Genomic DNA, 27,832 nt, shown 5'->3' on the forward strand with positions numbered 1-27,832 from the left:
ATGAACCCCAGACATGCAGATTAAACTCGCTTTAAATTGCACGTGGTTTTAAAATGTATTTCTTTCCAGCATGTCTGGCGCAGAATGAGGTTAGCGAAACACCTGTGAGTCAGGTCCACTGACGCGAGAACGGAGCCCGAGTCCACGACGGTTCTACATCCAGATCCTTGCAGCCAGGGAGAAGAAGAAAGAGACCTGGGCCAGCCAGGGTGTGGCTCAGCTGGTAGTGTGTCCACCAGGCGTGCGAAAGGCACGGCCCTCCGAACGTTATAAACTGAATGTGGTGGTAGATACCGGAAGTCCCAACAGGACAAACTGACCTCTTGGGGTCCTTTCATTCAGCAAATTTATCATTGTTCCCCACACAGGACCCTTGCTACTGGACACCCCCGGCTACGGTGGCCAACGTGCCAACTCCTTCTGTCACTTTTGTGGTCCGGACGTTGCCAGGGAAATGTGGCACCAGAGCCTCCCAAATGTGAAGATATGACAGATTAGAAGTCCTGATCCAGAGGAGACAAGGGACAGAGATGGTCACTTCCCTGTCACTCCACAGTTATTTTTACTTCTTTCTGAACCTCGAAAGACAAGGGTCCTCTCAAAGTCATTCTCCAGGCTGACAGAGTCGTGAGGTGTCCTGGATGCTTATCAGTGTCCTTGGAGTCTGAAAACCTTGGGTGCAACAAGGCTGGGGTTGGGAGAAGAGAGTTTGGGCTGCTGAGTACAGGAGGCTAGGGTTGGATAAAAGGACTTCAAAGGGAAAAGAAATTGGGCAGGAGACATGGGGAGATTTCAGTCATGACAGGCCCCTGACCTCAGCCTCCCAAGGTCTGTGGTCTCCCATCCTTAAAACAGCCCTGGCTGTCCCGGCCCTCACCTTACTCTAAGAATCTGCAGCCTTGTGCTGCTTATCCTCGCATCTCTCACTGATGCCCAGGAACAAGTTTGTCTCTGGTGTTCTTAAAGGACCACAGCACCCTAGTTCTCAAGCTTCCTATAACCTTCTACTCTGCCAAGGGCGGGCTCTCCAAAGTGAAGGCGAGGCCAGGCCAGGCCTGGACAAGATCACTAAGTCCCTATCTGTCCACGCACAGTGGACAGGTAGGGTTCCTCTTGGGTCTCAGTCTCTGCTTTTGCCCAGTGGGTATGGCCACGCCTGAGTGTGGTGTAAGTGCCAGAATTCTAGCACGCATCAAATTCATGACTGGACACCTCTCGTGATCAATTTCAGCAATAAGGTCATCATGGGAAAAAAAAGTCGCAGACCCAGTGTCACGCCTGACTGTGAGTGTAAGACCAGCATTCGGGAGGGGAGGCAGGAGGATCACCAGTTCAAGGTCATCCTCAGCTACCTCGTGTGTGTACTTGCACCCACAGTTGGGGCATGCACACATACTTGTATTTGCACTCACACACACACAGTTGGGGCATGTCACCTTTGACGGCCAGACTGTGGGAAACTCCAAGTGCTGGACTGATATGCGCCTTCACACGGCTGAAAGGATTATGGGGACAGATGATAAGTCCGTGGAACTGGTCGCTTAAGTGTGGTGACTTTCATGCATTTTCTGCCCCAATTCAAACGATTCTAACGGATGCAACCAAGAGAAACGTCCTTCGTTGTCCTCACGGATGATGTCTTCACCGCCCCCTTTTCCCAGACACTTGACCACAAGCCCTCTTCAGCCCTGTACTCTGACTCTTCTTTCCCTGAGCACAGCAGACTCCTAGGTAGCCCTGTGTGGACAGCATCAGGCAGTTCCTGAGGGTAAGAGGGAACAGAGTGCCTGGTTCCTGAGGGAGGCTGGGGATCAGGAAATGGGAGGGATCTGAAGTAAGAGGTTCTGATTGGCAGTTGCTTTGGTGTGGGGAAGGGGAGGGCCAGGCAGACAGACATGGGTCTTGCCTGTTTTTGGTTTTTGTCTTAAATGGTTGACATTCTAGAGCCTCCCTCTTTGGCTAGATGGGTAGGTTAGGTCCCTGTGTCCTTCTGTACACACATGGTGAGTCCTGGCCTCTCTGGATGGAGAAGGAACTCACGCCAATGACGCCCATGGAGCCCTGTTCCCAGGCACCTGACCCAGAGTCCCTCTGGTTCTGCTGACTTCAGAACACACAACTTCTCCTTAGAACTGGCTCTACTCCATGGCTGTAGGTTACCCACGGTCCCACCATCTCCAACACTGTGAGGTCTCCATTGCAGCTTAGGGAATTGCCTTCAGAGAGTCGCATGATGGCCTCTCACGGCTTCCTTGTGGGGACTACACATTGGCACCCCAGCTCTTTTCTGGAATCTCGGTCTAAGCCTCTGTGAACCACCCCTAACTCTTTCTCTTTTCAGGAGAAAACTAGTACCACATGGGTGGTGCTGCCAAGTTCTGCTGCCATCTTGAAAGATGGCTTGAACCCTTGGACCACAGATAAAGTGGCCCCTGTGTGTCTTGGTGGTTGAATCTTTGAAAACTCTTTCCCAGGCATTTGTTTTGTGAGCAGGGGACCCCTTCTGTGGAATCCTCATGACAAATTTCTCCATTCAAACATATTTGTATTTTCACAAGTTGGTGTCTTTTAGGGTTGATGGATGGAGTCTTGATCTCAGGTACCTCTGTGTAGAATAGGTGGGGTTTCTACCAATTGGTCCTGCTTTGTCACCTGATTGTCTGGTGCTTTGAACTCTTGCCCTTTGCCCCTTGTCAACTTGACACAGGAAGAAACCTCAATTGAGAAAATGCCTCTGTAAGATCAGGTCGTAGGCAAAATTGGAGGGCATTTTCTTCATTTGTGATTGATGGGGGCGGGGGAAGGATCTTGCCCATTGTGGGTGGGGCCATCTCTGGGCTGGTGGTCCTGGGTTCTATAAGAAAGCAGACTGAGCAAGTCCATGGGTAGCAAGCCAGTAGGCAGAACCTCTCCATGGTCTCTGCATCAGCTCCTGCGTCCAGGTTCCTGCCCTATTTGAGTTCCTGTCCTGATGTCCTTCAGTGAAGGACTATGATGGGGAAGTATAAGATGGATTAACACTTTCCTTCCCAAGTTGCTTTGGTTATGATGTTTCATCACAGCAATAGAAACCCTAAGACAGAAACTGGTACCAGGAGTGGGGTATTATTGTGCCAGACCTGATTATGTGTTTCATGAAGATTGTGGGACTTTGGAAATTTGGGCTGGAAAAGCCATTAAATGTTCAAGGCTTGGTGAGATGTTCTGAGGAAGGTAAGACAGTTAAGATTGCTGTAGATGGTGGAGGCCTGACTTTGAAGTTTTAGAGTGAAGTCAAGAACCCTCAAATGATATCAGGGTCATTTGCTAGTTTGAATTCTGGCTAGATGAGGATGAAGAATCAGCTGTGATTAAGAAGAAACTAGGGTCTCTCCTGGATATGGTGGTGCATCCCTTTAATTCCAGCATTTGGGAGGCAGAGGCAGGTGGATCACTGTGAGTTCAAGGATACCCTTGTCTGCAAAGTGAGTTCCAGGACAGCCAAACCTTTTCACAGAAAAAGAAACCTGTCTTGAAAAACAAAACAAAATAATAACGAAAGAGAGCAGTGTAATTGAGATCAAGTCTTCTGGGAAGTGTTTCTTCGAGGTGAAAGCCGTGTTCTAGAAGCAGCCAAAGTTATGCCTTGTGCTGCCGCTGAACCTGGTAGTAGTAAGAGTCACCCAGGTGGTACTGGTTTTGAAGGCATGAAGGGGTCATCAAGAGGAGCTGAGGCTTGGCACTATGAGAGGCCATGGAAGGCCATTGGTGCAGGTGATAGCCCAGTAGCAGTTGATGGCCCAGGATTAAAGGGGTCATGCAAAGAAGTTGAGACTTAGCACCATGAAGAGAGCCCTGGAGAGGCTATTGGTGGAAGTGCAGCCTAGTTGCAGAAGAAGACCCCAGCATTTTGGAGATGTTAGTACCTTGGGATGATCACTGAGGTCAGTAGCGGCAGTGGAGTGGAGCCAGCCTGAGCTTGGATGACAAGCCGTTGTACAAGTGGAGCTGGAGAAGTGATGCAAGCTCTTCAGAGGAGCCCAGAAGATCACGGCTGGATCCCAGACATTGGACGTGGGTTATCCACACCGTCAGAATTTGGTTTTGCTTTGTTCGGATTTTGACAGTGCCCTGGTTCTTCCCTTTTGAAATAAGAAAGTGTTTGACTTATTTTTTGATTTTTACAGGAGACCACGGTTGGGAGACTTTGAACTTTTAAAGAGCTTTTGAAATTTCACAAAGACTTTGGGTTTTAAAGGAGAATGAATTTTTTTTTTTTTATTTATTATATATCTAAGTACACCGTAGCTGTCTTCAGATACACCAGAAGAGGGCATCAGATCTCTTTACAGATGGTTGTGAGCCACCATGTGGTTGCTGGGAATTGAACTCATGACCTCTGGAAGAGCAGTTGGGTGCTCTTAACCACTGAGCCATCTCTCCAGCCCGAGAATGAATTTTTAAGCGGTTGAATTTTTCAAGACTGTGGGAGTTTTAAAAATTGGAATCTCTTATTGGGATGTTGATATTCATGTGCAATTTTGGGATGAACAAGAAAGGAAAGGTTGTAGCTTAACAGTGATATCTTTGTCAAATCAACCAGGGGTTGATTGTCCTGGCTAGTTTTATGTCATGCTGATACTAACTGCCTCAGTTTCCCACATGCTGGGGTTAAAGGTGTGTACTACCATGCGTGAACCCATCTTCCCCCTTGTTCCACTTGTCACTCTTTATCACTGAAGATTTTTTTTAAATCTTTAATAAATAAAAATATTTAATGTATATTAGCATGCTGTTGCTGACACACCAGAAGAGGGCATCAGATCCCATTACAGATGGCTGTGAGCTACCATGGGTTACTGGGATTTGAACTCAGGACCTCTGGAAGAGTAGCCAATGCTCTTAACCACTGAGCCATCTCTACAGCCCTCATAGAAGGTCTCGGTAAAAACAGTGAGAAGTTTGAAAGATATCTCTTCTCGAGAGTCCTTCCTCCAAACAAATGAGTCCATTGCTTTTAAAAACACCAGTACTCCTCAACCACTCTGGGGGCAGAGGCAGGCAGATCTCTGAGATTGAGGCCAGCCTGGTCTATAGAGTGAGTTCTAGGACAGCCAGGGCTACACAGAGAAACCCTGTTTCGAAAAAAAAAGTTCTACTTTTTATTTTTGTATGTGTATCTATGCATAGTGTGTGTGTGTGTGTGTGTGTGTGTGTGTGTGTTTGTGTGTGTGTGTGTCTGTGTGTGTGGTGTGTGTGTGTGTGTGCCTTCTACCTTGTTTGAGACTCAGTCCTATCACTGCTGTGTAAGCTAGAAACTTAAAGGTTTCTCCAGTCTCCGCTTCCCATCTCACCATATGAACACTATAGCATTCAGCTTCATGTAGGATCTGGGCACTCAAACTGAGGTCCTGTGCTGGTTTGAATGAAAACAGCCCCCTCAGCTCATCTGTTTGGGTGCTAATTCCTTAGTTGGTGAACTGTTTGGGAAGGACTATAAGGCGTGGCGTTGTTGGAGGAGGTGTGTCTGTGGGGGAGGGATTTAAGGGTTCGAAAGCACACCATGTCCAGTGTTTCTCTCTGCCTCCTGCTTGCTGATGAGGATGTGAAGCTCTCAGCTTCTGCTCCCAACATTCCTGTCTGCTCGCTGCCATGATGATCATGGACCAACCCTCTGAACCGCTAAGCAAGCTTCCAATTAAACGCTCCCTTTCATAAATTGCCTTGGTCCTGGTGTCCCTCACAGCAATAGAACGGTGACTAAGACAGGTCCTCAGACTCGCACAGCAAACACTACCCACTGAGCTGTCCCTTTAGCTCATTGCCCTTAAACATGGCTTCACTCGGGTTCTCTAAACCCAAGCGTCATCCAGCCAGATTCTTTACTAGACTGTGCCATTTCTCTTGGTATTCTGGTTCCCTCAGCTCCACCAGAGTGGTCCATCAAATTCTGCTCACAGTACTCCAGGACTTCTCTAGGCTACAGCTCCAGACTCTTTCACATTCCTTCTGGAGCCTGGTCAGGTTTACCACAGCAATGACTCGGGCTCCTGGTACTGATACTTCAGTTACTTTTCTACTGCTGTAAGCAAACATCTAAGGAAACTAACAGTCTGAGGATGCAGTGTGTCATGGTGGGGAAGGCACTGTGACTGACAGGAGCTGAGGTAGCCAGTCACATTGTATTCACAGTCAGGAAGGAGAGAGAGAGAGAGAGAGAGAGAGAGAGAGAGAGAGAGAGAGAGAGGAGAGAGCGAGAGAGAGAGAGAGAGAGAGAGCGAGAGCGAGAGAGGAGAGAGAGAGAGAGAGAGAGAGCGAGAGCGAGAGCGAGAGAGGAGAGGGAGAGAGAGAGAGAGAGAGAGAGAGCGAGAGGGAGAGAGAGAGAGAGAGAGAGAGCGAGAGGGAGAGGGAGAGAGAGAGAGAGAGAGAGAGAGAGAGAGAGAGAGAGAGAGGAATGCAGTCCAGATCAAGTTGGTCCCGCCTACCATCCTCCCATCTTAAAGGGAACCATTCTCCCAGAGAGAGAACCCTCTCTCTGAGAGGAGCCTCTCTCTGACAGAGGATTTTCCTCTCTATCTGTCTGAGGGTTTTCTTCTCCTAACATAAAATGGCTGGGGAAATTCTCTCTTTTTGGGGTGGAGAAAATTGAAGGATACATTGTTTCCATAGTCTGAAAGATCAGTGGGCACATAGCGTCCACCGAGGGCAGAGCCATGTCTCTACCATCAGACTACTGGGTTCCTTGGATTGAAGATTGAGTCTTCTCCCTCTGAGCAGCTTCCTATGCCTATTGAGCTGAGCACCCCTAAATCTCACCTGCAGAGCATTCCTTTCTCCCCTGCCCCCTGTCATTTTTTGGATTGTCTGCATCGTTTTTACTTTTAAGTCACGAGTTCACATGCACATCTAGATCCTCATCTTTCTAAAACATGCCACCGTCAGCCATGCTCCCTGAAGAGAAGGGTGCTGTCTCCCCTATCACCTGACCTAGCTTGCAGGTGTCTTTAATCCCGCTACCTTTGTGGCCATGAGCGGTGCAGGGCTGTGGGCAGGTCCAGTGAGAGTTGCTGAGCGACAGTGACTGCAGCTCTGCCTCATTAGGATTGGGACAGGTTAGAGATCGATGCTCTTTAAAATCAAATACTCAATGGCTGTTACTCGGACCAGCATTTGTCTGTAACCACTCAGAACACTTCTCACCCACGGTGAGCCCCTGGGAAAATGAGATAGCACCACAGAGGAGGAAGAAGTAATTCATCGGCAGCTCTTTAGAGGAGCCACTGAGGCTGGACACAGCCAGTAGTCTTTACTTGCTTCATGGCCATTGTTACTCTCGGTTTCTCAGATTAGGGGAAAGTAGCCCAGAGAGGGTGAACAGGAAATGCAAGATCACACAGCAAAAGAGGAGGCAAACAAAAGGAAACAAAACAGCCCTTCCTCATTGCTGCTTCCCAGGCCTCTTGGTGAGCCCACTGATGGAGGCCTCACCACAGGACCTTCCGCTCCTGTCTCATCTGATCCTTATCCATACCCATTGTTATATCTTTGTTTGCATGACGGCAGGAGACAGAAGCTCTTTCAAGGCATGGGATCCGATCAGAACAGACTTGACCCTTTCTGGAAATTTGCCCACATCCCCCAAGGAACTTTCTGTCTCTCAGGGAACATTCCAGCAGGGTTATAGATTCCCAGACCCTTCAGCATGCTACCAGGGTCTCTGTGACAGGGACAGGCTAGGAGCTGGGTGTCCAACCTTCATTGCCTCTATGTAGCCACCTCAGGGGCTGAGCTATGTGTAGTCCAAGCCAGACTCTGTTGACAAAGGAAAGGACTTGCATGCCACCTTGCACCTGGCTGTTTGCAGACGTGCCTGAAGCCGCCAACTGGCCTGTGCACGCCTGTACTGTTCAGTTCAACCATGGGTCCTTTGACAAATCTGCTGGCCAGGCTGGATTTGAGAAGTTGGATGCTATGCCAGTAACCAGCAAGTGAAACTCAACCAGCTCTCTCAAAAGCCACTGGGTATGCCACCACCAGCCAGTCAGATTTTGGCCGACAGCTGCTGGGTTTGAAGCAGGTTGACTGTAATTGGCCGAGAAGCAGCAGCTTGCCCAAGCAAAATAATAAATGACGACAGCTACCGGTTCTGGAACGTCTGCTATGTGCCAGACGCTTTTGGGCATCGCAGCTCCCCAAAGCTGGCACTGAGAGACCTAGTTTACTCATGGCAAAGTTAGATCCAGAGAGATCAGTTCACCTGCCTGAGGTCACTCAGAAGGTATCCTGGCCAATGGACAGGTTGTATTGGGGTCCCAGATACAACAGAACTCCTGTTCTCTCCCTCCTGCCTTAGTTTGCTCTGGCCTTGGAGGCTTCCCCCCTTTCTCCCCTATAGGCTGAGCCACACCTGTGATCCGGGTACCACCTCCTTTCAGTTTCTTCCCTTGGGTCCCCAGATAGCTCTAACAGTCTACGTACAGGCCGTTGAGCTGTTCTGGTGCAGGTTTGCCTGGAAAAATGGTTCAGTAGGCACAGTGCTTGCCACACAAACCTGAGGACCTAAGTTTGATCCCTCCAGAACCCACATAAAAGTTAGGTGCAGTGGCCAATGGCTGACTGGAATCCCAGTGACCAGGAGGTGGAGACAGATGGGTCCCTGTGGCTTGCTTGTCTTGTCATTTAGTGAGCTCTGAGTTCAGTGAGAAACCCTGGCTCAGAGAATACATCAGGAAGACACCCCTCTATCCATCAACCTCTATCAACACACACACACACACACACACACACACACACCACCACCACCACCACCACCACCACCACCACCACCACCACCACCACCACTTCCTCTCCTCTCACCCCCATAGCTCTATTCAAAGTACAGAGGCTAATCCAGGAAGTCTAGCCCAGAACAGAGGGTCTGTCTAGCTTAGGAAAAACAGGCAAAAAGTTAATAATGAGTCTCTAATAGGTGGCCAAGACAAAGCACCTACTGCGTGCATTTTTAGACCTTACCCCAGGCCTGGTCTATGGTGAACTCATGAGCCACACTGAAGCCATACTGTGAGTTTGCCATTTGCCTTGGGCAAGCCACTCAACCTCTCTGAACTTCAGCTTCTTCCTCGGCTGTGAGAGGAAGCGAAGGCACCAAGGGCCTAGGGTGGAACAGGGCTGTTGTCAGCAGTCTGAAGCTTAGGCTCGCCCTCCTGTGTTTTCACTTTCTTTTTAAAAGATCTTCATGGGAACCCCGGGGGGCTGGTGTGAGTTCCTCTGTTCCGACAGGAAACTTCAGTCGCTTGGCTGCTGCTGGCTGGAGACCTGGAGTGTGCATCTGGACTTGTTGCTTGGTAACCGTGCAAGAGTCTTGTGCATGGGTCTTGTCTCCAGGCTGCTCCCTTTGGGTGGCAGGTCCCCTTCTTAAAGTCAGTTGACTTTAAGAACATCTTTAAGCTAAACACACGGGAGGAAGGAAGCCAAGGCCTGGAGCAGGCACAGCCTGGTTGGGACATCTAGGGACACGGGGACCAACTCTCTACTCATATGCTGCCTGCCCACTCCTTCTGAAAGACCCTTTCCCCAGGGGGTTTGCATGGGGCATGTGAGACAGGTGACCAGGGGCTGATGATAGATCCTCAGAGGGACAGGAGTCATTGTCTATTGATTGATGGTTGAGCAGGTCAGTTCCCAGCCAGACGCAGAGCTGAGCCAGGGCTGAGACATCTGTCAGCTGGCGCCTGATCCCTCTGAACTGGAGGCCATGGGGGAGCTGCGGGCACCTGGGGTGGGGATGCTTCTTTCCAAGAGAGAGCTGGCAACCACAGCGTGGGACTTCTGGGGACCTGGCACTTCCACCTGATGCTCCAGGGCCGACTGAGCCACAGAGGAGCTGCTCAGGGAACGGTCCTGGAAGAGGGTCCTCAGAGGACTTTCCCTGGCCTTAGCTTTGAGCTGTGTCCTCCTGCCTGAGGTCCCTTTAGTACACTTAGAGGTGGGTTCTGGTGTCCTGACATTCATAGCAGGAAAAGAAACTCAGAGAGGGCAAGCCATTTGCTGGGGCCACACAGCTCAAGAGTGGCTGAATTCTTTTTGGGGGGCCAGGTCTTTTGGTCTCTTCTCTGATGTTCAAAATGGGGTGTACACACAAGCACACACATCTAACTGCATATATATAGACAAATACATACCTGTATCTATATGCATGCATACACATACATATACACAGATACATACACACATATACATATACACACAATTACAATACATGTATATATACAAAAGCACACACATATGCATATACACATACATATACACAGATACATAAACATACATACATATATACACATGCAGTTCAATATGCACATATACACAAAAGCCCACATACATTTACATACCCATACATATACATAGATGCATACACATCTATACATACATACACATACATGTATACGTACAAAAGTACACAGACAAATGTGCCACACACACATACACATACAAACACATACATAATACCACACACAACTTACCCATACCTATAACCATATGAAATTATCTTTTCTTAATAGTCCCAAACCAAAAACAGCAACGGTGTAAAGTTTAGCCAGGCATAAATTATCTCTCTAATATAGCAAATGCATATATAATTTGCCTCCTCATTAAGAAAACATTATCCATTGCATATAGAATCTCTCCAAGGAACGCACTATACACACAGCCGTGCACAGTCACATGTTACTTAATGATGGGGAAACATTCTGAGACCCACCTTGCTAGGCCACTTCACCGCTGTGAGAGCACACAGGACAGCCTCATGCACATTGAGACAGTGGTGGGGTCACTGTGGGGTCCCTGTGATAGCTGAGGGTTGCAGTCAGCCACAGGGCGGTCTACACAGAGGCTCTCTGAGGTAGATCCAGTTACCATCAGCGTGAGCTGGCAAACCTGAAGGACAACCCTGTCCCCTACTGTGATAGAAGTCCTTCCATTGGGGCTAATTTCAAATAATGTCACGACTGAGCTGCCACTGGGGTACGTTCGCTCAGCCTCTCCCAGAATTTCTCTGTTTCTGTTGAACTCAGAACCTGTGTGTTTCCAGAGCTCAACCATGTAGGGCTGGGGTGCAGCTCAGTGCAGAGAACACTTGCCTAGGCTGTGCAAAACCCCGAGCTCCAACCCCAGCACAAGAAAGCAAACTGAAGCCAACATGAGCCTTTTGGTAGAGACACACGATGGTGTGTAACCTATTGCCCTACTTCAGGGAGTTCCTGTCTCAGTCTCTCACCTCAGTCTCTCACCTCTCAGGCACCCACCCATCCCTGCTCTCTGATACTGACATTTGGGCTCTCTTTTTATCTTTTGCCGTACTCTTGCCTGCTGGATAGTCAGGTGGGCTTGGTGACAGCTCCTCTCTGGGCAGTTGTCTCCCAGTGGCAGGTCCCAGGTCTGCCACACAGCCATAGGCAAGCTCGCTTGGTCTTTATGGGAGAAAGCACCTCATGTCCTTGAAGGACTTAGTTCAGGCTCAGGGTTAGTGCCTAGCTGGGATGTCTGCCATTTCTGTGCAGTTCCCCCACTCCACAGGATTGCTGTGTCTTGGGGGTCTCCCCACCTCTGTCTTGGGTTTGTCTCCGACCAGCATTTGCTCGGAGGAGGCTGACTACTGGGACAATTGTGCTCTCTGGACCTCTGTTTGCCCCTCTGGGGAAGGGCAGGTGGCTCTCTTACAATCTGAAGTGACCAGAGGTTTTGGAAAAGGCCTTGCGATTTCTCTTTAAAACTTATGAGTGCTTCAGCCTCCCCTTCTGCTGCCAACCCACATTTGTTTGGATATAAAGAATAATGCATCAGGGACATAGCATCTTCCACCAAAGAGAAGCTCCTGGAAGAGGTGTCTTTTCTCATTCTCTGATTGGGCCAGACAGGGAGGTGTCTGGAGTCACTGGGGATTCAGGCTCTGCAAGGTCTGGCTATTTATCCTCTGGGTAGCCTTAGGCAAGGGATGCTCTCTCTCTCTCTCCCTCTCTCCCTCTCTCCCTCTCTCTCTCTCTCTCTCTCTCTCTCTCTCCCTCCCTCTCTCTCTCTCTCTCTCTCTCTCTCTCTCTCTCTCTCCCTCCCTCTCTCTCGCTCTCGCTTTTGCTCTCTCGCTCTCTTGCTTTCTTGCTCTCTCGCTCTCTCTCTCCCCTTCCTCCCCACCTTGCTTCTCCCCCTCCCCCTCCTTTTTTGTTGTTGTTGTTGTTTTGTTTTGTTTTTTTGAGACATGGTTTGTCTTGAAGCCGTGGCTATTCTAGAACTAGCACTGTAGACCAGGCTGGCTTCGAATTTACAGAGATCCTCCTGTCTCTGCCTCCCCAGTGCTGGGATTAAGGCTCAGCAAATAGGATTTTGTTTGTTTGTTTTTCTTTTCCATTCTTTTGATTTTTTTTTTGAGACAATGTTTCTTTTTGTAGCCCTGGCTGTCCTGGGACTCTCTGTAGACCAAGCTGCCCTTGAACTTAGATTCGCCTGCCTCTGCCTCCCAAGTGCTGGGATTAAAGGGATGTGCCACTGCCATCTGGGGAGTTGTACTTCTAAGCCTCTGGGAAATGGGAAAACACCAGGACCCTGCCGTAGAGTGACCATGGGGGTGGGATGAGCCTTGGTTTTTCTGGGGTTGAAAGTGCACAGGAGTCCGGAGGACCAATGGCTGACAGCCAGTGAGATTGGTAAGGGCTGCAGGCCAGGCCAGGCCAGACAGCAAATGGCTCATTCTTTCCTCCCTGTCTACCTCCTCCCCTCCTCCTCCTCCTGGTGCTCCCTTCTCCTCCCTCTGGTGCTCCCTCCTCCTGACTCTTATCCCTCCTTCTTTGTTTTCCCTTTGTCCTCTTGTTTCTTTCAGGGATGAGGTCTCCCTGTATTGCATGCTGGCCAGCCTGGAATTCAGTAGACAACTGTCCTCAAACACATGGCTATTCTCCAGCCTCAGCCACGTGCTCAAGGCTCAGCCTCCTAGGTGCTGGGGTCAAAGGTATGAATCACCGCCCTGACTCAGATTTATTTTCTTTGTGGCATTTTATCATCTGCCGTGTTTCAGAGGGAATTGTTTGAGCCTTGTCAACCCAGCCTCAGAGACCCCTGCTTGGCTGTGGGATTATTTGGTTCACAGCAAAATCCTGGGTGGTACTTCTGAGCAAATTCTTATTTGTTTGTCTGTCTGTCTGTTTGTTTGTTTATACTTTTGAGACCCAGTGTACCTTAGGCTGGCTCTGAACTCACCCTGTAGTTAAGGATGACTTTGAACTTCTGCTGTATCTGTTCCTACCTCCCAAGACTGGGGTCACAAGTGCGCCCATGTTTACTTGGGTGCTAGGGTTGGAACCTAGGGCATTGCGTGTTCTGGCGAGGGTTCTGAGCTTCGTCTCCTGCATGAACGACAGATTTAAAATCGTTGTTTCACCTTTCCCTCTTTCCACGTCTCCAGTGGCCGTTTCTGGTTTGTTCTAGCTTCACCCATGCTCAGCCCTGATATCTCTCTCTCTCTCTCTCTTCCCTGGCTCTTCATTTAAAGCCACCACTAATAGCTCATCATCGCCAGTGCCTGCTTTGCCGTGATGCCTACTAATGGCCCAGGCAGAGAGAGCTGAGCGCGGCAGCTGCACCAGCAGGCAGAGCCTGCTTGGGACCCTCCACATCCCTGACCTGCCTGCAGCTTGAGGTAACACAGGGTGGGCAGGGGCAGTGTGGACACCCAGAGTGCAACAGGGAGTGAGTTCCGTAGAACTAAGATGGGGGGCGGACCCAATCAAGCCCAGGGTGACACAGCCTGTGACCTGCAGTAACGGTGGCCACTGAGACACAGACTGAAGTCCAGTGGAGGTCCTAGCAACCACTGGCCTGCACTGAGTCCTGTCCCTTCCCTCTTCCCCAGTTTCCTCTTTGGTAAGCCCAGGCCTACCCCAGCGATGCTGAGATTGACACTTGATATCCAAGGTTTGGCTGCTGCCCGTGGCTTCCAACCCAATGGCTGACCTGGCAAAAGGAGAAATATCACCTCAGGTTGGGGATAGGGTGTTTTGAAAGTTGGGGTACAGGATCAGGAGCACAGAGGTCCAGTATATAGGGCTTGCTGATCAGATCAGCGTCTGCTTCCCAGCTGTTACTCCTGAGCAGTCGCCACTGTGCTCACCTGAGCCTCAGTTTCTCCAGGTGGAGGATGGGGATAGTTTCTGCCTAGAGTCCTCACATGGAATGTGGATTCTCCATGGTAGCCCCTACAGTGCTCTAAGGGTATGCAGTTCTCTCTCTCTCTCCCTCTCTCTCTCTCTCATTTATCTATTTCTATCTCTATCCCTCTCCCCCTACCCCTACCCCCTACCCCTACCCCCTCCCCCTACCCCTTCCACCCCTTCCCTATCCCCCTCCCCCTCCTCCCTCCCCCTCTCTCTTCTCATAGCCACCCATCAGTGGATCCCCACAAGCTTCATTACTGCTGCATCTGGGAGCCACCATTGTGGGTGGACTTGTGATCAGATTTTAAGGCACACAGCTGTGTTCTGCTCTAATTCTGACTTGGGGCATTCTGGGCCAGCCAAGGGATCCGGAGCATGCAACAGGCACAGGACACCCAATGAAACTCTGGGATTCTGGGCAGAAGGTGGCGTGCCATGTATGGGTCTCTCTGGCAGTTGGCTTCATGAGGTGCAACAGTGTTCTCCAACCTGCTTCTAGAAGTCCTTAGTGGTCTCTCCCTGGAGCAGCTGTGCCAAAATGTGGATGTTTCCAGAAGCAATGAGCTGTTTCTTCAAATACAATATGATACAGTGTCAGTTTATGTCCAGATGAGAGCCAAGCTTTCAAATTATGGAAATGTCCCTCAAAGGCCTGTTCTCTCTGGGGTGAATTTCTAGTCTCTGTGAAGTCTGGGGATCCCCAGGACACGGCATGAATGCTAGTAACACTGCTTCTGGACCTTACTTTACATGCTTAGTGTTTGAATCACCTGGCCTACAAAATGGGAGTGTTGTCAGAGTGGAGACAAACAGATAACCTTTATGTGGCCAGTTGGTGATGGCTCATGCCTTTAATCCCAGCACTTGGGAAGCAGAGGCATGTGGATCTCTGTGAGTTTGAGGCTAACCTGGTCTATAGAGTGAATTCTTGAACAGCCCTGGCTACATAGAGAAACCCTGTCTCAAAAGATACAAACAAATAAACCTATATGTAAAGTGTGTATGCATATATACACACATGTGTATATGCACACATGTTTATCTGTGTGTCCACATGTGTACATGCACATGTGAATTTGTATGCACATGTACTTGTGTATTTGTATAAATCTGTATATGTGAGTATTCATGTACATCCATGCTTATGTGCATATCTATTCATGGGTATGCATATGCATGAATGTGTTTGTGTATATGTGTGTGTATATGTGTGTGTGGGGGTGGGGTGGGGGTGTGTGTGTGTGTGAAGTGGAAAGTTCGGGTTTCTTTGGAAAGTTAGTTACATCAAATGGTGTTTTACTGGGACACATGGGTGAAAGGATGTTTTGATATAGCAAACACATGAAAGGACCCATGAAGAGGGAGTATAAATATAACTCCATAGACAGCGGGAGCATTGGTTTGGTTTGCTCCATCTCTCTATTCTTCACTAACATCACATAAGTATTGGTTTGCCTTGCATAGTGTTGTTAAGCTCAACTTGTGGTAACACTGCCATTGAGAGAAACTCACCCAAGAACTGCTCGTGAGGCTCCCGCCGCAGCTTGCTGCTTCTGAGGCCTTGCCTCAGGCTGGTTGGAGGACTGATCTATAGTTGCTGGTCCGTGCCTGGTGTTTGCCTGTTGAAAGGACTGGACTGAAGCTGCTGGTCCATGCCTGGTGTCTGCCTGCCTGGAAGACTGGTCTTCAGCTGCTGAATCGTATTTGATGTTTGCTATGGGACTGAACTGCTGACAAAGAAGACCGAGCTTGCCCCCAGAGAACTATTGCTGAACAGGTTCACTTCCCTAGTATCCAAATAACTCTTCTCTTCCACTTCCTCTGCTGGGTGGTGGGCTAGAGGAGAGGTTGAACCCTTATTAAAAGTCGGTTACAAAAAATGCATGCCTACATAGGTGTATACATATTCATGTATGTATGTACATATGCTTATGTGCATGTTGATATATGTGTGTTTTTGTGGATATCTGTGTACTTGTATGTGTGTCTATGTGTGCTTGTATATGTGTACCCATACATGTACCTATGTTTGTATCTATATGTGTGTGTACCTGTATGTACCTGTCTGTATACACATAGTATATGTAGGCATGTGCAGGACTGTGTATGTTATATGGTAACGTGTGTACATGTGTATATGTGTGCATATGTTTGTGTGTGGTCTGGATAACTATTTACACACCTACGTGTGTTTGAGTGTGTACCCATTTGTGTACTTATGTGTATGTGGGCATGTGTGCACGTATACTCATGCCAGCATGTACATGTGTGTGTGTGTGTGTTTCTATATAAATTTGTGTGCATGTGTATGTATGTATTTCTAGGTATGTATATAGGTGTATGTTTGTATGTGTGTACATGTACCAGCATGTGTGGATTGTAGATAAGTGCATGTATGTATTTTGCATATGTGTGTTCCCTTGTTTGTTTGTGTGCATGGATGTATGTGTGTACAGGATTGTATATTCATATGTGTGTGTGTGTGTGTGTGTGTGTGTGTGTGTGTGTGTATCTGCAGTGAATCCGTGAAGTGTAGCCTGAGACCTGGCAGGTCTCAGGTCACATTCAAAGACATTCACTGAGTGCCTGGTCCAAGCTGCCCAGATGTTATGTGACTCTCCCTGGGGAGACACAAATAGTCTGTTCCTTCTAGACAGGACACTGGTGACAGACTAGATAAACATGTCCTGTTCCCCCCTCCCCCCCGCCCCCCAAGTCTAGCTTAGAGGATCAATATATTTGCTGGGATATCACAGAAGCATGGGTGGCCCAGAGGCACCAGTGTCAGTGAATGTCTCACCGCAACGCAGGCAGCACTCTGGAAACCTCACCCCTGGGGCTCCCTGCATGCCTTGAAGGAAGTTCTGCAGGCCAGAGAGTCTCCTCTCTCCAGCCATTGTTTCCAGTTATGTTATTTAGGGAGAGACCTTGAGAATCCTGTTAACTTTAGGATCTTCCTGAGTTGTACGAGTTTCTTTAACTGTCTGAACTCTGCTTTCAATTTGTGAGCAACGACCACACAAGTGGTAGGTGGAGGAGGCAGAGGCACCAGGTACCTGGCAGAGCTGTACACAGACCCTTTAGTCCTGCCAGGCTCTCAGGAAACACCACAAGCATCTTAAGAACATGAGGTCTGGCTGTGTCAGGCAAGGGGTGCAGGAGCCGGCCTTCTCTGGGCCAGCGAGTTGCCAGGGCAGGCCCTGAGGGTGGTAAGCTTCTCTGTAATTGCCTCTGCCATTCTCACATTCAGGGGAGTGGATGTGAGCCAATTAGCAGGAGGGCTGGCTAGAAGCTGTCACTTTTCCAGCTGGCCAGCCTTGTCCCACTTCCGGAGACAGTGCGACTCTGGGTTTGCACCTTTTCTTTTCAATCAAAACACCTGGAAAGGGCACACCATTTACTCCTCACCCTGCGCCAACTTGACAGACGGAACAATCAAATCCGCTCTTCTTGCGTGGTCCCTCAAGAGCAGAACACGAAGCTGGCGGCAGTGGCCAGTGAGAACACCGGACACAGGGAAGATCGACAGTGTCTGAGGAGCCCAGAGCTGTCCCTTCTCGGCCTTTCTTTCTCTAGAGGAAGTTTGAATCCTTCTCCCCGGTTCTACTTCCTATCAGAGCAGGGGCTTGGCCAAGACATTCTAGTTCTCTGAGCCGCCGTGCCCCATGGTAGCAAGGCTCTGAAGAGCAGAACTGCTCCTCCCCCTCACCTCAGTGCCTTCTTCCGTGTGAGCAGTTTTCTGAAGGAGCAGGTACTGGTGTGTGGATATGCCAATTTCGCTGCTGCTTTGCCCACCCCTGACATACAATGTTTCGTCTCCACAAAGGGCTCTAATGAGAAGGTGCCAATTAGTGGGACGCAGGACTGAGTGGAACTTGTAGCAATCAGACTTGGCCGTGTGCACTGCTGTGTGGGGGACGATGTTCTACACAGCAACAATTGGCCCCGGGCTTGTGGCTGTCCCTGGGGAAGGAGAGACAGCTGCAGTGCTCGCTCTGTCTCTATCTCTGTCTGTCTCTCTGTGTTTCTGCTTCTCTGTCTCTGTCTGTCTCTGTCTCTGTTTCTCTCTCTCTCTCTCTCTCTCTCTCTCTGTGTCTGTCTCTCTGTCTCTCTGTGAGTGGGTGTGTGTGTGTGTGTGTGTGTGTGTGTGTCCCCTCCATGGCCTGCAGAGGGAGGAACCACCATGCAAGAGTTCAAGACTCTGCCCTGGGACAAAGATCTTGGAGACATGTGGCCCTGAACCATCAAACTTCCTCTGTAGCTTTGAGAGTAGAGTCTGATGGCTATCCGTCCAGGGCTCTCATCTGGATGGCAGCAATAACAAAGGTCACCAGGGAGAATTGTGCTACCTCTGTCAAGCTTCTGGTATACAATGTACAGCCAGGGGAGTAGGGCTCTTGTCCCTCTGCCTACGTCATCCCAGTAGGGAAGTGACCAATGTTTAATCCCAACACTGCCCGTTCTGTAAAAGCACTCTGCTTGAGTTCCAAGAAGTCTGGCTGACCTGCCTTCTTAAGGAAGCTGAGTGAGAGATGTGCTGTCTCTGGAGAGGGAGAAACCTGGTCCCAGAACAGTCTGTCTCCAAAGGACTCCTAAATTCAGATTTCCACAGGCTGGATGGCAGTATGAGTGTGGGGGCTCAGGCTGCCTTGTTCGGTGTGTTGTGTGAACGTGAACATGTCAGTGTGTGAGAGTGTGTGTGAGGGTTGTGAGAATATAATTTGAGAACCTAGTTGCTGCTCAGGACACAATGCTTTTCTACACACACACACACACACACACACACACACACACACACACACACACACGAGAGGCACCTACTGAGATGTTGTGTGTCTCCAGCTAACAGACTCTCAGGGGCCAGGATCTCTCACCCAGAAAGTGAGTTTACGTCAAAACAGGTATCAGTGTTGTCTTAGTTACGGTTCTATTGCTATGAAGAGTCACCATGGCCAAGGCAACTCTTATAAAGGAAAACATTGAATTGGGGCTGGCTTACAGGTTCAGAGGTTAATTATCATCATGATAGGAAGCAAGGCGGCATCCAGGCAGACACGGTGTTGGAGGAGCTGAGAGCTCTACATCTTCATCTGCAGTGAGCAGGAGACTGTATTCCACAGTAGGTGTGGGTTGGGTGTATATGATTTCAAAGCCCACCCGCAAAATGACACACTTTCCCCAACAAGGCCACACCTACTCCAACAAGGCCACACCTCCTAATAGTGCCACTCCCTATGGCCAAGCCAGTGGGAGGAGCCTGCGAGTCCTGACTGTCAGGAAGGTGGGAGGAGCCTACAGTTGGCCTTGACAACTGTTGTGGGGCCAAGACCACTAATAATCTATTGGTTGAGCATTTAGACAGGGAACCACCAGGAGACTCATTGCTTAAGCCGAGCAGGAAACCCCTGGGCCCTGGAGGCAGCCAAGGCACACTGGCAGGGCTGAGCCTGAGAGGAGGCCCTAGGGAAGTCAGGCTGGCCAGCTTAGGCTCAAGACTTAGGTCAAGGCTTCAAGACAACTCTTGAAGGACTCCCAGACCCTCCTGAACGTCCTCACGGGGAGGATATTGAGGGAGAATTTGGAGTCCATCGACATGGGAGTTCAGCTGGTCAGCTTGCCTCCAGGATCCCACCTACCCACCCACCTCGCCCCCAGTGCTGCAATTTCAGGCAGGCTATACAACCCATGCAGCCTGGGATGCTGGGGATGTGAACTCTGGGCCTCAGGCTTGAACAGCGGGTGCTTTATCTGCCGAGCCATCTCCCAGCCCCCAACACTACTGTTTCAATGACTGCTCCTCACTGTCCCCATGACTGCTGTGTCAGGCCTCTGGCCATACTGACTTGGACACTGGAAAGGTGTTTCCTTTTGGCTCAAAGCACCAATAGTTTAAAAATCTATCTCTCTGGCTCAAACCGTAGTAGTGTCTCCTGCCACTCTGAGGACGAGCCTCTTCCAGAGCTGCCAGCATTCCTTGGCTTGGGGTTGTACAGTGCCACCTGCAGTGGCTGAACCTTCAATCTCCCTTCTCCTCTGTCTATCTCTTAGATCTCCCACTGCCTCTATCTAAGGGCATCTGTGATGGCCCTGGGGCCTTCCAGATGGTCCAGGATATCTCCTTATCACAATGTCTTCTGCTAAATCCCACCTGCAAGGGCCCCTTCATTTTGCCCTAGAAAGTGACAATCTCAAGTTTCAGGGCCTAGGCCAGGGGCATCCTTTGAGGACCATTCTTAGCCACCACAACCAGGCACCACCATTTCCCTCTTGTAGAAGAGGTTACGTCATGTGATCAGGGTCCCAGAGAGAGGATGTGATGGTCCTGGACACAAACCTGTTCTTGTCACAAGTGTGAGCAGATGTGTGCACCTGGCATGGCCAGAGGTGAACATGGACGTACCTTCCTCCGTGACTCTCTGTCTTGTTTTTTGAGACAGTCTCCTACTTAATCCAGAGCTTGCCAATTCGACGAGACTGGCTGGCCAGTGAGCTGAAGGGACCAGTCTTTCTCTGCCACACCCCTGGCACTGCAGTTACACACCCAGCTTTTTTTTTTTTTAAAGATTTATTTATTTATTATATATAAGTACACACTGTAGCTGTCTTCAGATACACCAGAAGAGGGCATCGGATCTCTTTACAGATGGTTGTGAGCCACCATGTGGTGGCTGGGAATTGAACTCATAACCTCTGGAAGAGCAGTCGGGTGCTCTTAACCGCTGAGCCATCTCTCCAGCCCCACACCCAGCTTTTTACATGTGTTCTGGGAACTCAGGTCCTCATTCACCAAGCCATCTTCTTAGTCCCTATTTTTGTGTTATTTGCATACATGTACATGCACACACCCATACGTGCACACATGCACATACATGCTTACACACACAAGCAACACATACACTCACGCATACATATGGAAGGCTAATTTCCACATACAGGTTCACACACATACATGTATACACATGCACACACATACATTCACACATACACACACTTACATATATAGGCACACACACGTACACTCACACATACACACACTTATATATACAGGCACACACACATACACTCACACATATACACATACAAATTCACACATGTACATGCATATATATGCACACACATACATGATGACACAACACACATTCACACATACATACAATCACACATACAGGCTCACACACATATACACACATGGACATGCACACACATGGACATGCACACACATACAGGCTCACACACATACATGCATACACATACACACACATGATGACACAACACACATACATACATACATACATACAGGCTCACACACATACCTGCATACACATACACACACATGATGACACAACACACACACATACATACATACATACATACATACATACATACATACATATATACATACATACACGCACATACATATGGAGCAGGGGCAGAATGAGCAACCTCAAGGTCTGTGGGTTGGGAGGGGGGTGCCAAGTTGTGACCTCCGCAGACTTTTCAGACCCCGGCAGTCAATGAGAGCCCATTTGGTACCTTCCCAGCATCTCCTGCGTGAGCTGAGCAGGTACTGAGAGGCCTGCTGATAGGAGAGGCAGCAAGGAGACCCTTCTGTTCTTATTCCAAGCTTTCAAACCCAGTCAGCCTGAAGGCTAATTTCCAGCAGCTCCAGCCGTTCAGCTCCATTTGTTGTGCCTGACACCGTGAAAGCTTTTGCTATCGATCCCGGGTTAGATTCACGTTTTCCCCCCTCCCCTCCCCGGGTCCCCTTCTCCAGCAGATTTTGGTCCAGCAATTAGGTATCAGCGGGGACAGTGTGGGGTGGCCACAGCTGCCTTTCAATTACCATCACAGTAAATACAGCTCCATCCTCACCACCGTGTGTCCCTGCTGCCCTCCGAGGAAGAGAGAGTGGTGGAGCTGACTCTTCTGTTCTATTTGACATTTGCTACTCCAGCAGATCGATGCCTCCCTCCGTCATCCCCGAGGGTTCCCCCAGGGCCACCTGGCCTTTCTAATTGGCTCTGGGGATGGCTGGCCCGGGAAGGGTGTGAGTGTAAGTGTCTATGTTAAGGCAGGACAGAGAGGAGGGCCCTGTCCGAGGGACAAGGAGCCTCCTTCTGCAGGGACTAGGGTGTGGAATCTCTTGCCTTGGAGCAGCCAAGTTCACGACCAGCGGCTTGTGACTCTTTCAGATGAAAGTCGTCGCCAAAGGGTGGGTGAGAGAGATGCTCCGGGGGCTGAGAGAACTTACCGCTCGCTCGTTCAGAGGACTGACTGGAATTTGGTTCTAGCATCCTCATGATGGCTCCCAGCGGCTTGCAACTCCAGATCCAGGGGACTCAGTGCCCTTTTCTGGCCTCCTTAGGCCATGCGCATGCCCACACACAGACATACATATGTAAAATAAATCCTCAAAGATAAAGTTGCCACCCAAGTAGGGAGATGCACTGTGAGGGGGGCAGAGGTGTGTTCACACCCACTGGGCACACCTAAATGGGTAGCCTACGTCTTACCTTTGTGTGGTAACTGTCTCTTTATCACACCTTCAAGTACGCGGTCGTCTTTTAGAGGCAGGTGGATGGACGCAATGGGGCTCTAAGTGTGGCTTTCGAAGTCAGGAAAACTGATGCAAACTCCTGCCTCCTTTCACGGGGAGCAGCGACCTTGGGCAGGTCGAGTGACTTCACTGAGACTCGCTTCCCATCTGCATGCAAAGACAGCTCTCAACTTCCTGTGAAAGGAGCTCGGAGCGTCAGAGAGCAGGGAGCAGGACCCTGGCTGATGGCAGATTGACTGATGGCGGTGATGGTGAAGAGGGTGAAGGGTCCAGTACTGTGGCAGGTGCTGGATTGTTGGTTATTTCCCTATGGCTAATCTCTCCATGTTAGTTTATTTCCAGAACGGCTCAGATAAGGTATTCCTGCACTCAGTAGCTGCTCATTAAATATTGAACACCCGAGAAAAGGAGTCAGGCAGAAAATTGCACCTTCAAGACAGCAAAGCAGGAGGATGAAAACCACCTGGAGGGCTGGACCCTACTGTCTGTCTGGACCCCGCTGTCTCTCTGTCTATCTGGACTCCGCTGTCTCTGACAGCCTCAGGCTCCACAGAGCTCTCTCTGTGCAGAAAACAAATAGAGGTGATCACGCTTGTTTAGGGGAGCTTTTCCAAACAAGGTCCCGGAGTCAGGAGGGGGCTGGCCAGGTCCAAAGGAGGCCACAGAACTGGCCTCTTAGCTGACAAAGGTCACTGCCTATACCTAGGATAAGCCAAGTCTTGGTTGGATGATCTTGGAACTGGGTAGAGGCCATGCCCCGAATCACCAGGTCTGAGTGAGGAGCCAGTGTGAGTTTCTTTTCTGGGAGGAAAACAGGGAACCTGGAGATGTGGGGCGTGGGGACCCAGGCAGAAACAGGCAAGCAAGTTCTTTCTCAAGAGGATTGCTATGCCCAGTCGGGTCCTGGGTTTAGAGATTCTGGCTGACTTGGGGAACTTGCACCAGGAGAGAGACAAATCCCTTCAGATGTAATTGGTGTGTGTGTGTGTGTGTGTGTGTGTGTGTGTGTGTGTGTGTGTGTACGTGCTGGCCTCTAGGTACAAAGGTGAGAATCCAGTCCGCTGCTGCTGCTGAGAGAGGGCTGGCTGGCAGTGGAGGAATGAGAAGCTTGGTTAGCTCCCCAGCACCTATGCAGTTTCCTTCGCTAGGATCCTCCCTCGGCTCTGTGTTCCCTCCCCGGGTTGGGGGCATACTGTCTGCCCAGCAGTCTGAGGTTTGAAGAGTGACTTCAGAGTCCATCCAAGGTCGTCAACACCTTCAGCGACTGAGTGTGACAGAGCAGTGTCCTTCCACTGCATGACATCACTCTTACCTGGAACCAGAGCTTCAGAGACACCTGCAGGGCCCTCTCTGCTTGACTTAATGTCCTCTCAAGGTCCCTCCTAAGGAGAGGGGCTGGGGACTATTCAATGGCCCTCCTACCACTGAACTGGTTGTTCTGAGGGTGTGACCTATGATGGAGTAACTTCCTGGAGCCCCCCAGTGCTGTGAGGAACCCCCTCCATAAGTTTATGACTGGTCAAACAGGTTTTGGGTGGGGTCTTTCTTTGGTGGATGGGTGTCCTTTCTATCTAGGGTGAGTAGACATTTCTTAGAGTGTCCCCAGAAAACATCACATGACACTGAGCTGGTTGGCATGGGAGCTAGGTACATGTCAAACTGCCTTCCCAGGAAGATCTGTCGGTCGGCCTAGCGTTTCACTGAAGCTGCCTGCTTGGGGCCACTTCAAACTGAATGAAGCCAGGCTCACAAGCTGGGAGCCTGTTCTCCGGCTCTCTGTTGAAGCAGCCACGACAAGCTTGTTCAGCTGTGAGCCCGGAGGTGCCCTCTGTGCAGGGTAAGTCAGCAGGGATGCTGGCAGGAGCAGGATGCCAAGTCTGCCCACAGGAGGTCTGGAGCCGGCTCTATTCTGGGATGAGATGGGCTCCCCAGCTGTTCTTTTCCAGCGCAGGTGACGTTACACAGGCTCTTTAATTGGCAATATTAGCTACTTTGTTTAGTATCCAGCCTGTGGCTGACTCTGCAGCCTTTCACCTGAAGCAGCAGTAGCAACACTAGGAAAGGTTTTTGAAATCAGAATGTAATTGCCTACTGAATCAGGTAAGATTGCATCCGGATGCAGGGATGAGAAACCCAACAAACAGGGCTATTTTTTGCAGCGAGCATGGAGTCAAGAATTAAGCAGTTCAGGTGCGGCAGGAAGGAGTTGCCAGGCGTGCATGCTCTTTCTGCCTTTCTCTGCCCTCCCATCCTGGGCATGTGACTTTCATCCTCTTGAGCACAAGATGGCTGCTGCACTGCTAGACATTGTCTCAGCATCCAAGGCCAGAAGAAGCAGGAGAGTAGGGACAGTATGGCTGTTAATCTGACTGAATCTGAAATTAACTAAGAGATAGGCTTCTGGGAGGGCCTCAGAGGGTTTGGGGAAGGAGCTGAAGGTTTGGTCCAGTGAGGCATCTAGGCTGTCAAACCTCTTTGGTATGAAGATAACCATTGCTGGACTGTCTATAGGCCCCTTGTAACACGCATTCGTTCTGTAGGTTCTGTTTCACTATACATACCTCAAAGGCTACAGTGCCTCAGGTCCACAGTGGGCTATGATGGAGGCTGGAACCGGGCTGGTCTGAAAGACAAAGCAAAGAATGGACCGGGAGTGAAGTGGGAGCATCCTCCTCCCTTACCCTGCAGGGCAGCAAAGTGTGACTGTTAGCTAACACCCGGTGTCGGAGGTCCTTAGGGAAGGCTGTGCTCAGAAAATATTCCGATGAGTGGAAGATGAGATCCAGAGAGCATGACGGGTCTGTGAACGCAAGATAGCTGAACTACCAGAGCCTGGGTAAGCATGAGTTTGTGAAGGTTGGGGAGCAGAAAAGGGTTGGGGAGGGAGAGCGGGAGGGGGAAGGGAGGGAGGAAGGGAGGGGGAAAGGGAGAGGAGAAGACAGGGAGGAGGCAAATTGGGACAGGGAGAGGAGAAGTAAGGAAGATTTATTTCCACTGGTGCCTAAACAAAATTTATTTTTGTCTGTTTTTTTTTTTTGAGTTGTTGTTTTTGTGTGGTTTTGTTTTGTTTTGTTTTTTGAGACAGAGTTTCTTCGTGTGATAGTCCTCACTGTTCTGCAGCTCACTCTGTAGACCAGGGCTGGCCTTGAACTCATAAAGATCTGTCTGCCTCTGCCTCCCAAGTGCTGGGATTAAAGGCATGGGCCACTACCGCCCTCCCTGCGGCTGAGCAAACTTTTATGAGCAGGGAATGATGGGACTGGAGAGATGGTTCAGCAGCTCTGAGTACCGGCTGCTCTTGCAGAGGATCTGAGGGCCTGACAGCTCCCAATCCCCCATAACTCCAGTTCCAGGAGATCCATCGCCCTCTTCTGGCCTCTGGAGGCATGTGCGCTCATGCACAAGTACACACATGCACATGCACACACACACACACACACACACACACACACACACATTTCCTGTCCCTTCCCAGATCTTTGGTTCATTCTGTTATTTTAACGAATATGTGTAAGCCCTTTGCGGGTCTGTGGTTGGGGGAACTGATGAGGTTCAGGCCCGGGACAGGAATGGTTTAGAGGGGAGATGGGACCAGGTGGGGTGGTTAGGGCCTTGTTACATGATGGCTGTGCAAGCATGGGGGTGTGCTTGATTCCCAGCACTGCATAAAAAGCCTAGGATGGTGGTGCACACCTGTAATAGTGTGGGGGAGGCAGAGACAGGTGGATCGCTGCCTCACTCGATGACTGTCAGACTCAGAGAGAGATTGCCTCAAAAACAGAGGGGGACAATGCCTGAGGAACAACATAGAAAGTCGATCTCTGGCCTCCACATGCATGCTCGTCAATTCTTATGTCCATGAATACGCATACACATTCCTCCCACACACATGGGACCTGCAAGTGACTAGGACTTTATAGCAATCTTGGGAAGGGCGTGGGCTTCTGAAAAACAGGACATGGGGTGGGCGGGTCTATCAGTCACCCAGTGCTGCGTAACAACTGCCCCCAAACACAGAATTTAAAACATCTATCCTGCAGCTGTTGGACCGGCTGCAGTTTGGAGGTGACACTGGGTGTCTTTGACAAAGTTGGGATGGAGCAAGGGACAGTTTCCTAGTCGCTCTCAGGGCGGGCGCTGGTTGTTTCTCCTTGCCCAGAAGGATTATGAAGTCACTCTGAATTCCCGGAACATCAGACCCAAACAGAAGAACAAAAACAAATTGTGGAGCCAAATATAAATGCATTTTTAATTACCCGCACGGCTGCTCCCTCCCATTAGTGTGGGAAATGAAGGGTTGAGTGTTTAGCACTTACGATGATAATCCCAACGCGAAACTTTCAAAACAGCCCATTGATCCCCAAGTCTGGTGGATATGAGCCTGCTTCAGGTGGCTCGGGCTAGCTCGGGGGAGTCTTCACTGTTTTGGATGGAATGAATGGCTGGAGGCCAGAGGACAGGCTGGGACCGGTTGCCTGGGTGCTTTCGGGAGTTGTGGGGCAGCCGGGGGAAGCCCTGGATTTGGAGTCAAGGACATCCGGTGGATTCCCAACTTGACTATGTCCTTTCTGGGCAACCTGAATTAAAGCTCTGCCTCCCTGTGCTTTTGTTTCTGCGACAGCAAAAGTGGGACATCTCTGGTAGGGAGGATTGAGGGGCATGGCTCTTTTATTGTGGCTCTTCTTTCCTACCTCTCCCTCCCCCCCCAACCCCTTTCTCCTCCTCTCCCTTATAACATTGATCTTGTCTGTCACGAGCCCTAGGCGTCTGGTTAATAGACACATTTCATCTTCTTGCTTTGCCAACTAGGAAGCTCAAACCCAGCAAGCAGCCAAAGCCAAGCGAACCGCACGGAGCCAGCATCTGGGATGTGAAAAGGCATTTTGTTCTCACCCTCGCCTTCGCCGCGTCCCCACTCCGTTCCGTTCATTGTCTCTGGTTACACATTTGAAACTCGCCTCGAGCTTCTCTGAGTACGTGGTGGAACAAGACAAGGGATATAAAAACACGTCAAAAGAATCAATAGAACCAGAGTCTGGGGATGGATTTAAAAATAGAACGTTCTGCGTGGCTCTGTGGGGGGAGCAGACCGTGTGGG

This window comes from Rattus norvegicus, chromosome 5 (genome assembly GCF_021556685.1).
Source record: "Rattus norvegicus strain SHRSP/BbbUtx chromosome 5, alternate assembly SHRSP_T2T, whole genome shotgun sequence".
Classification (NCBI taxonomy): Eukaryota; Metazoa; Chordata; class Mammalia; order Rodentia; family Muridae; genus Rattus; species Rattus norvegicus.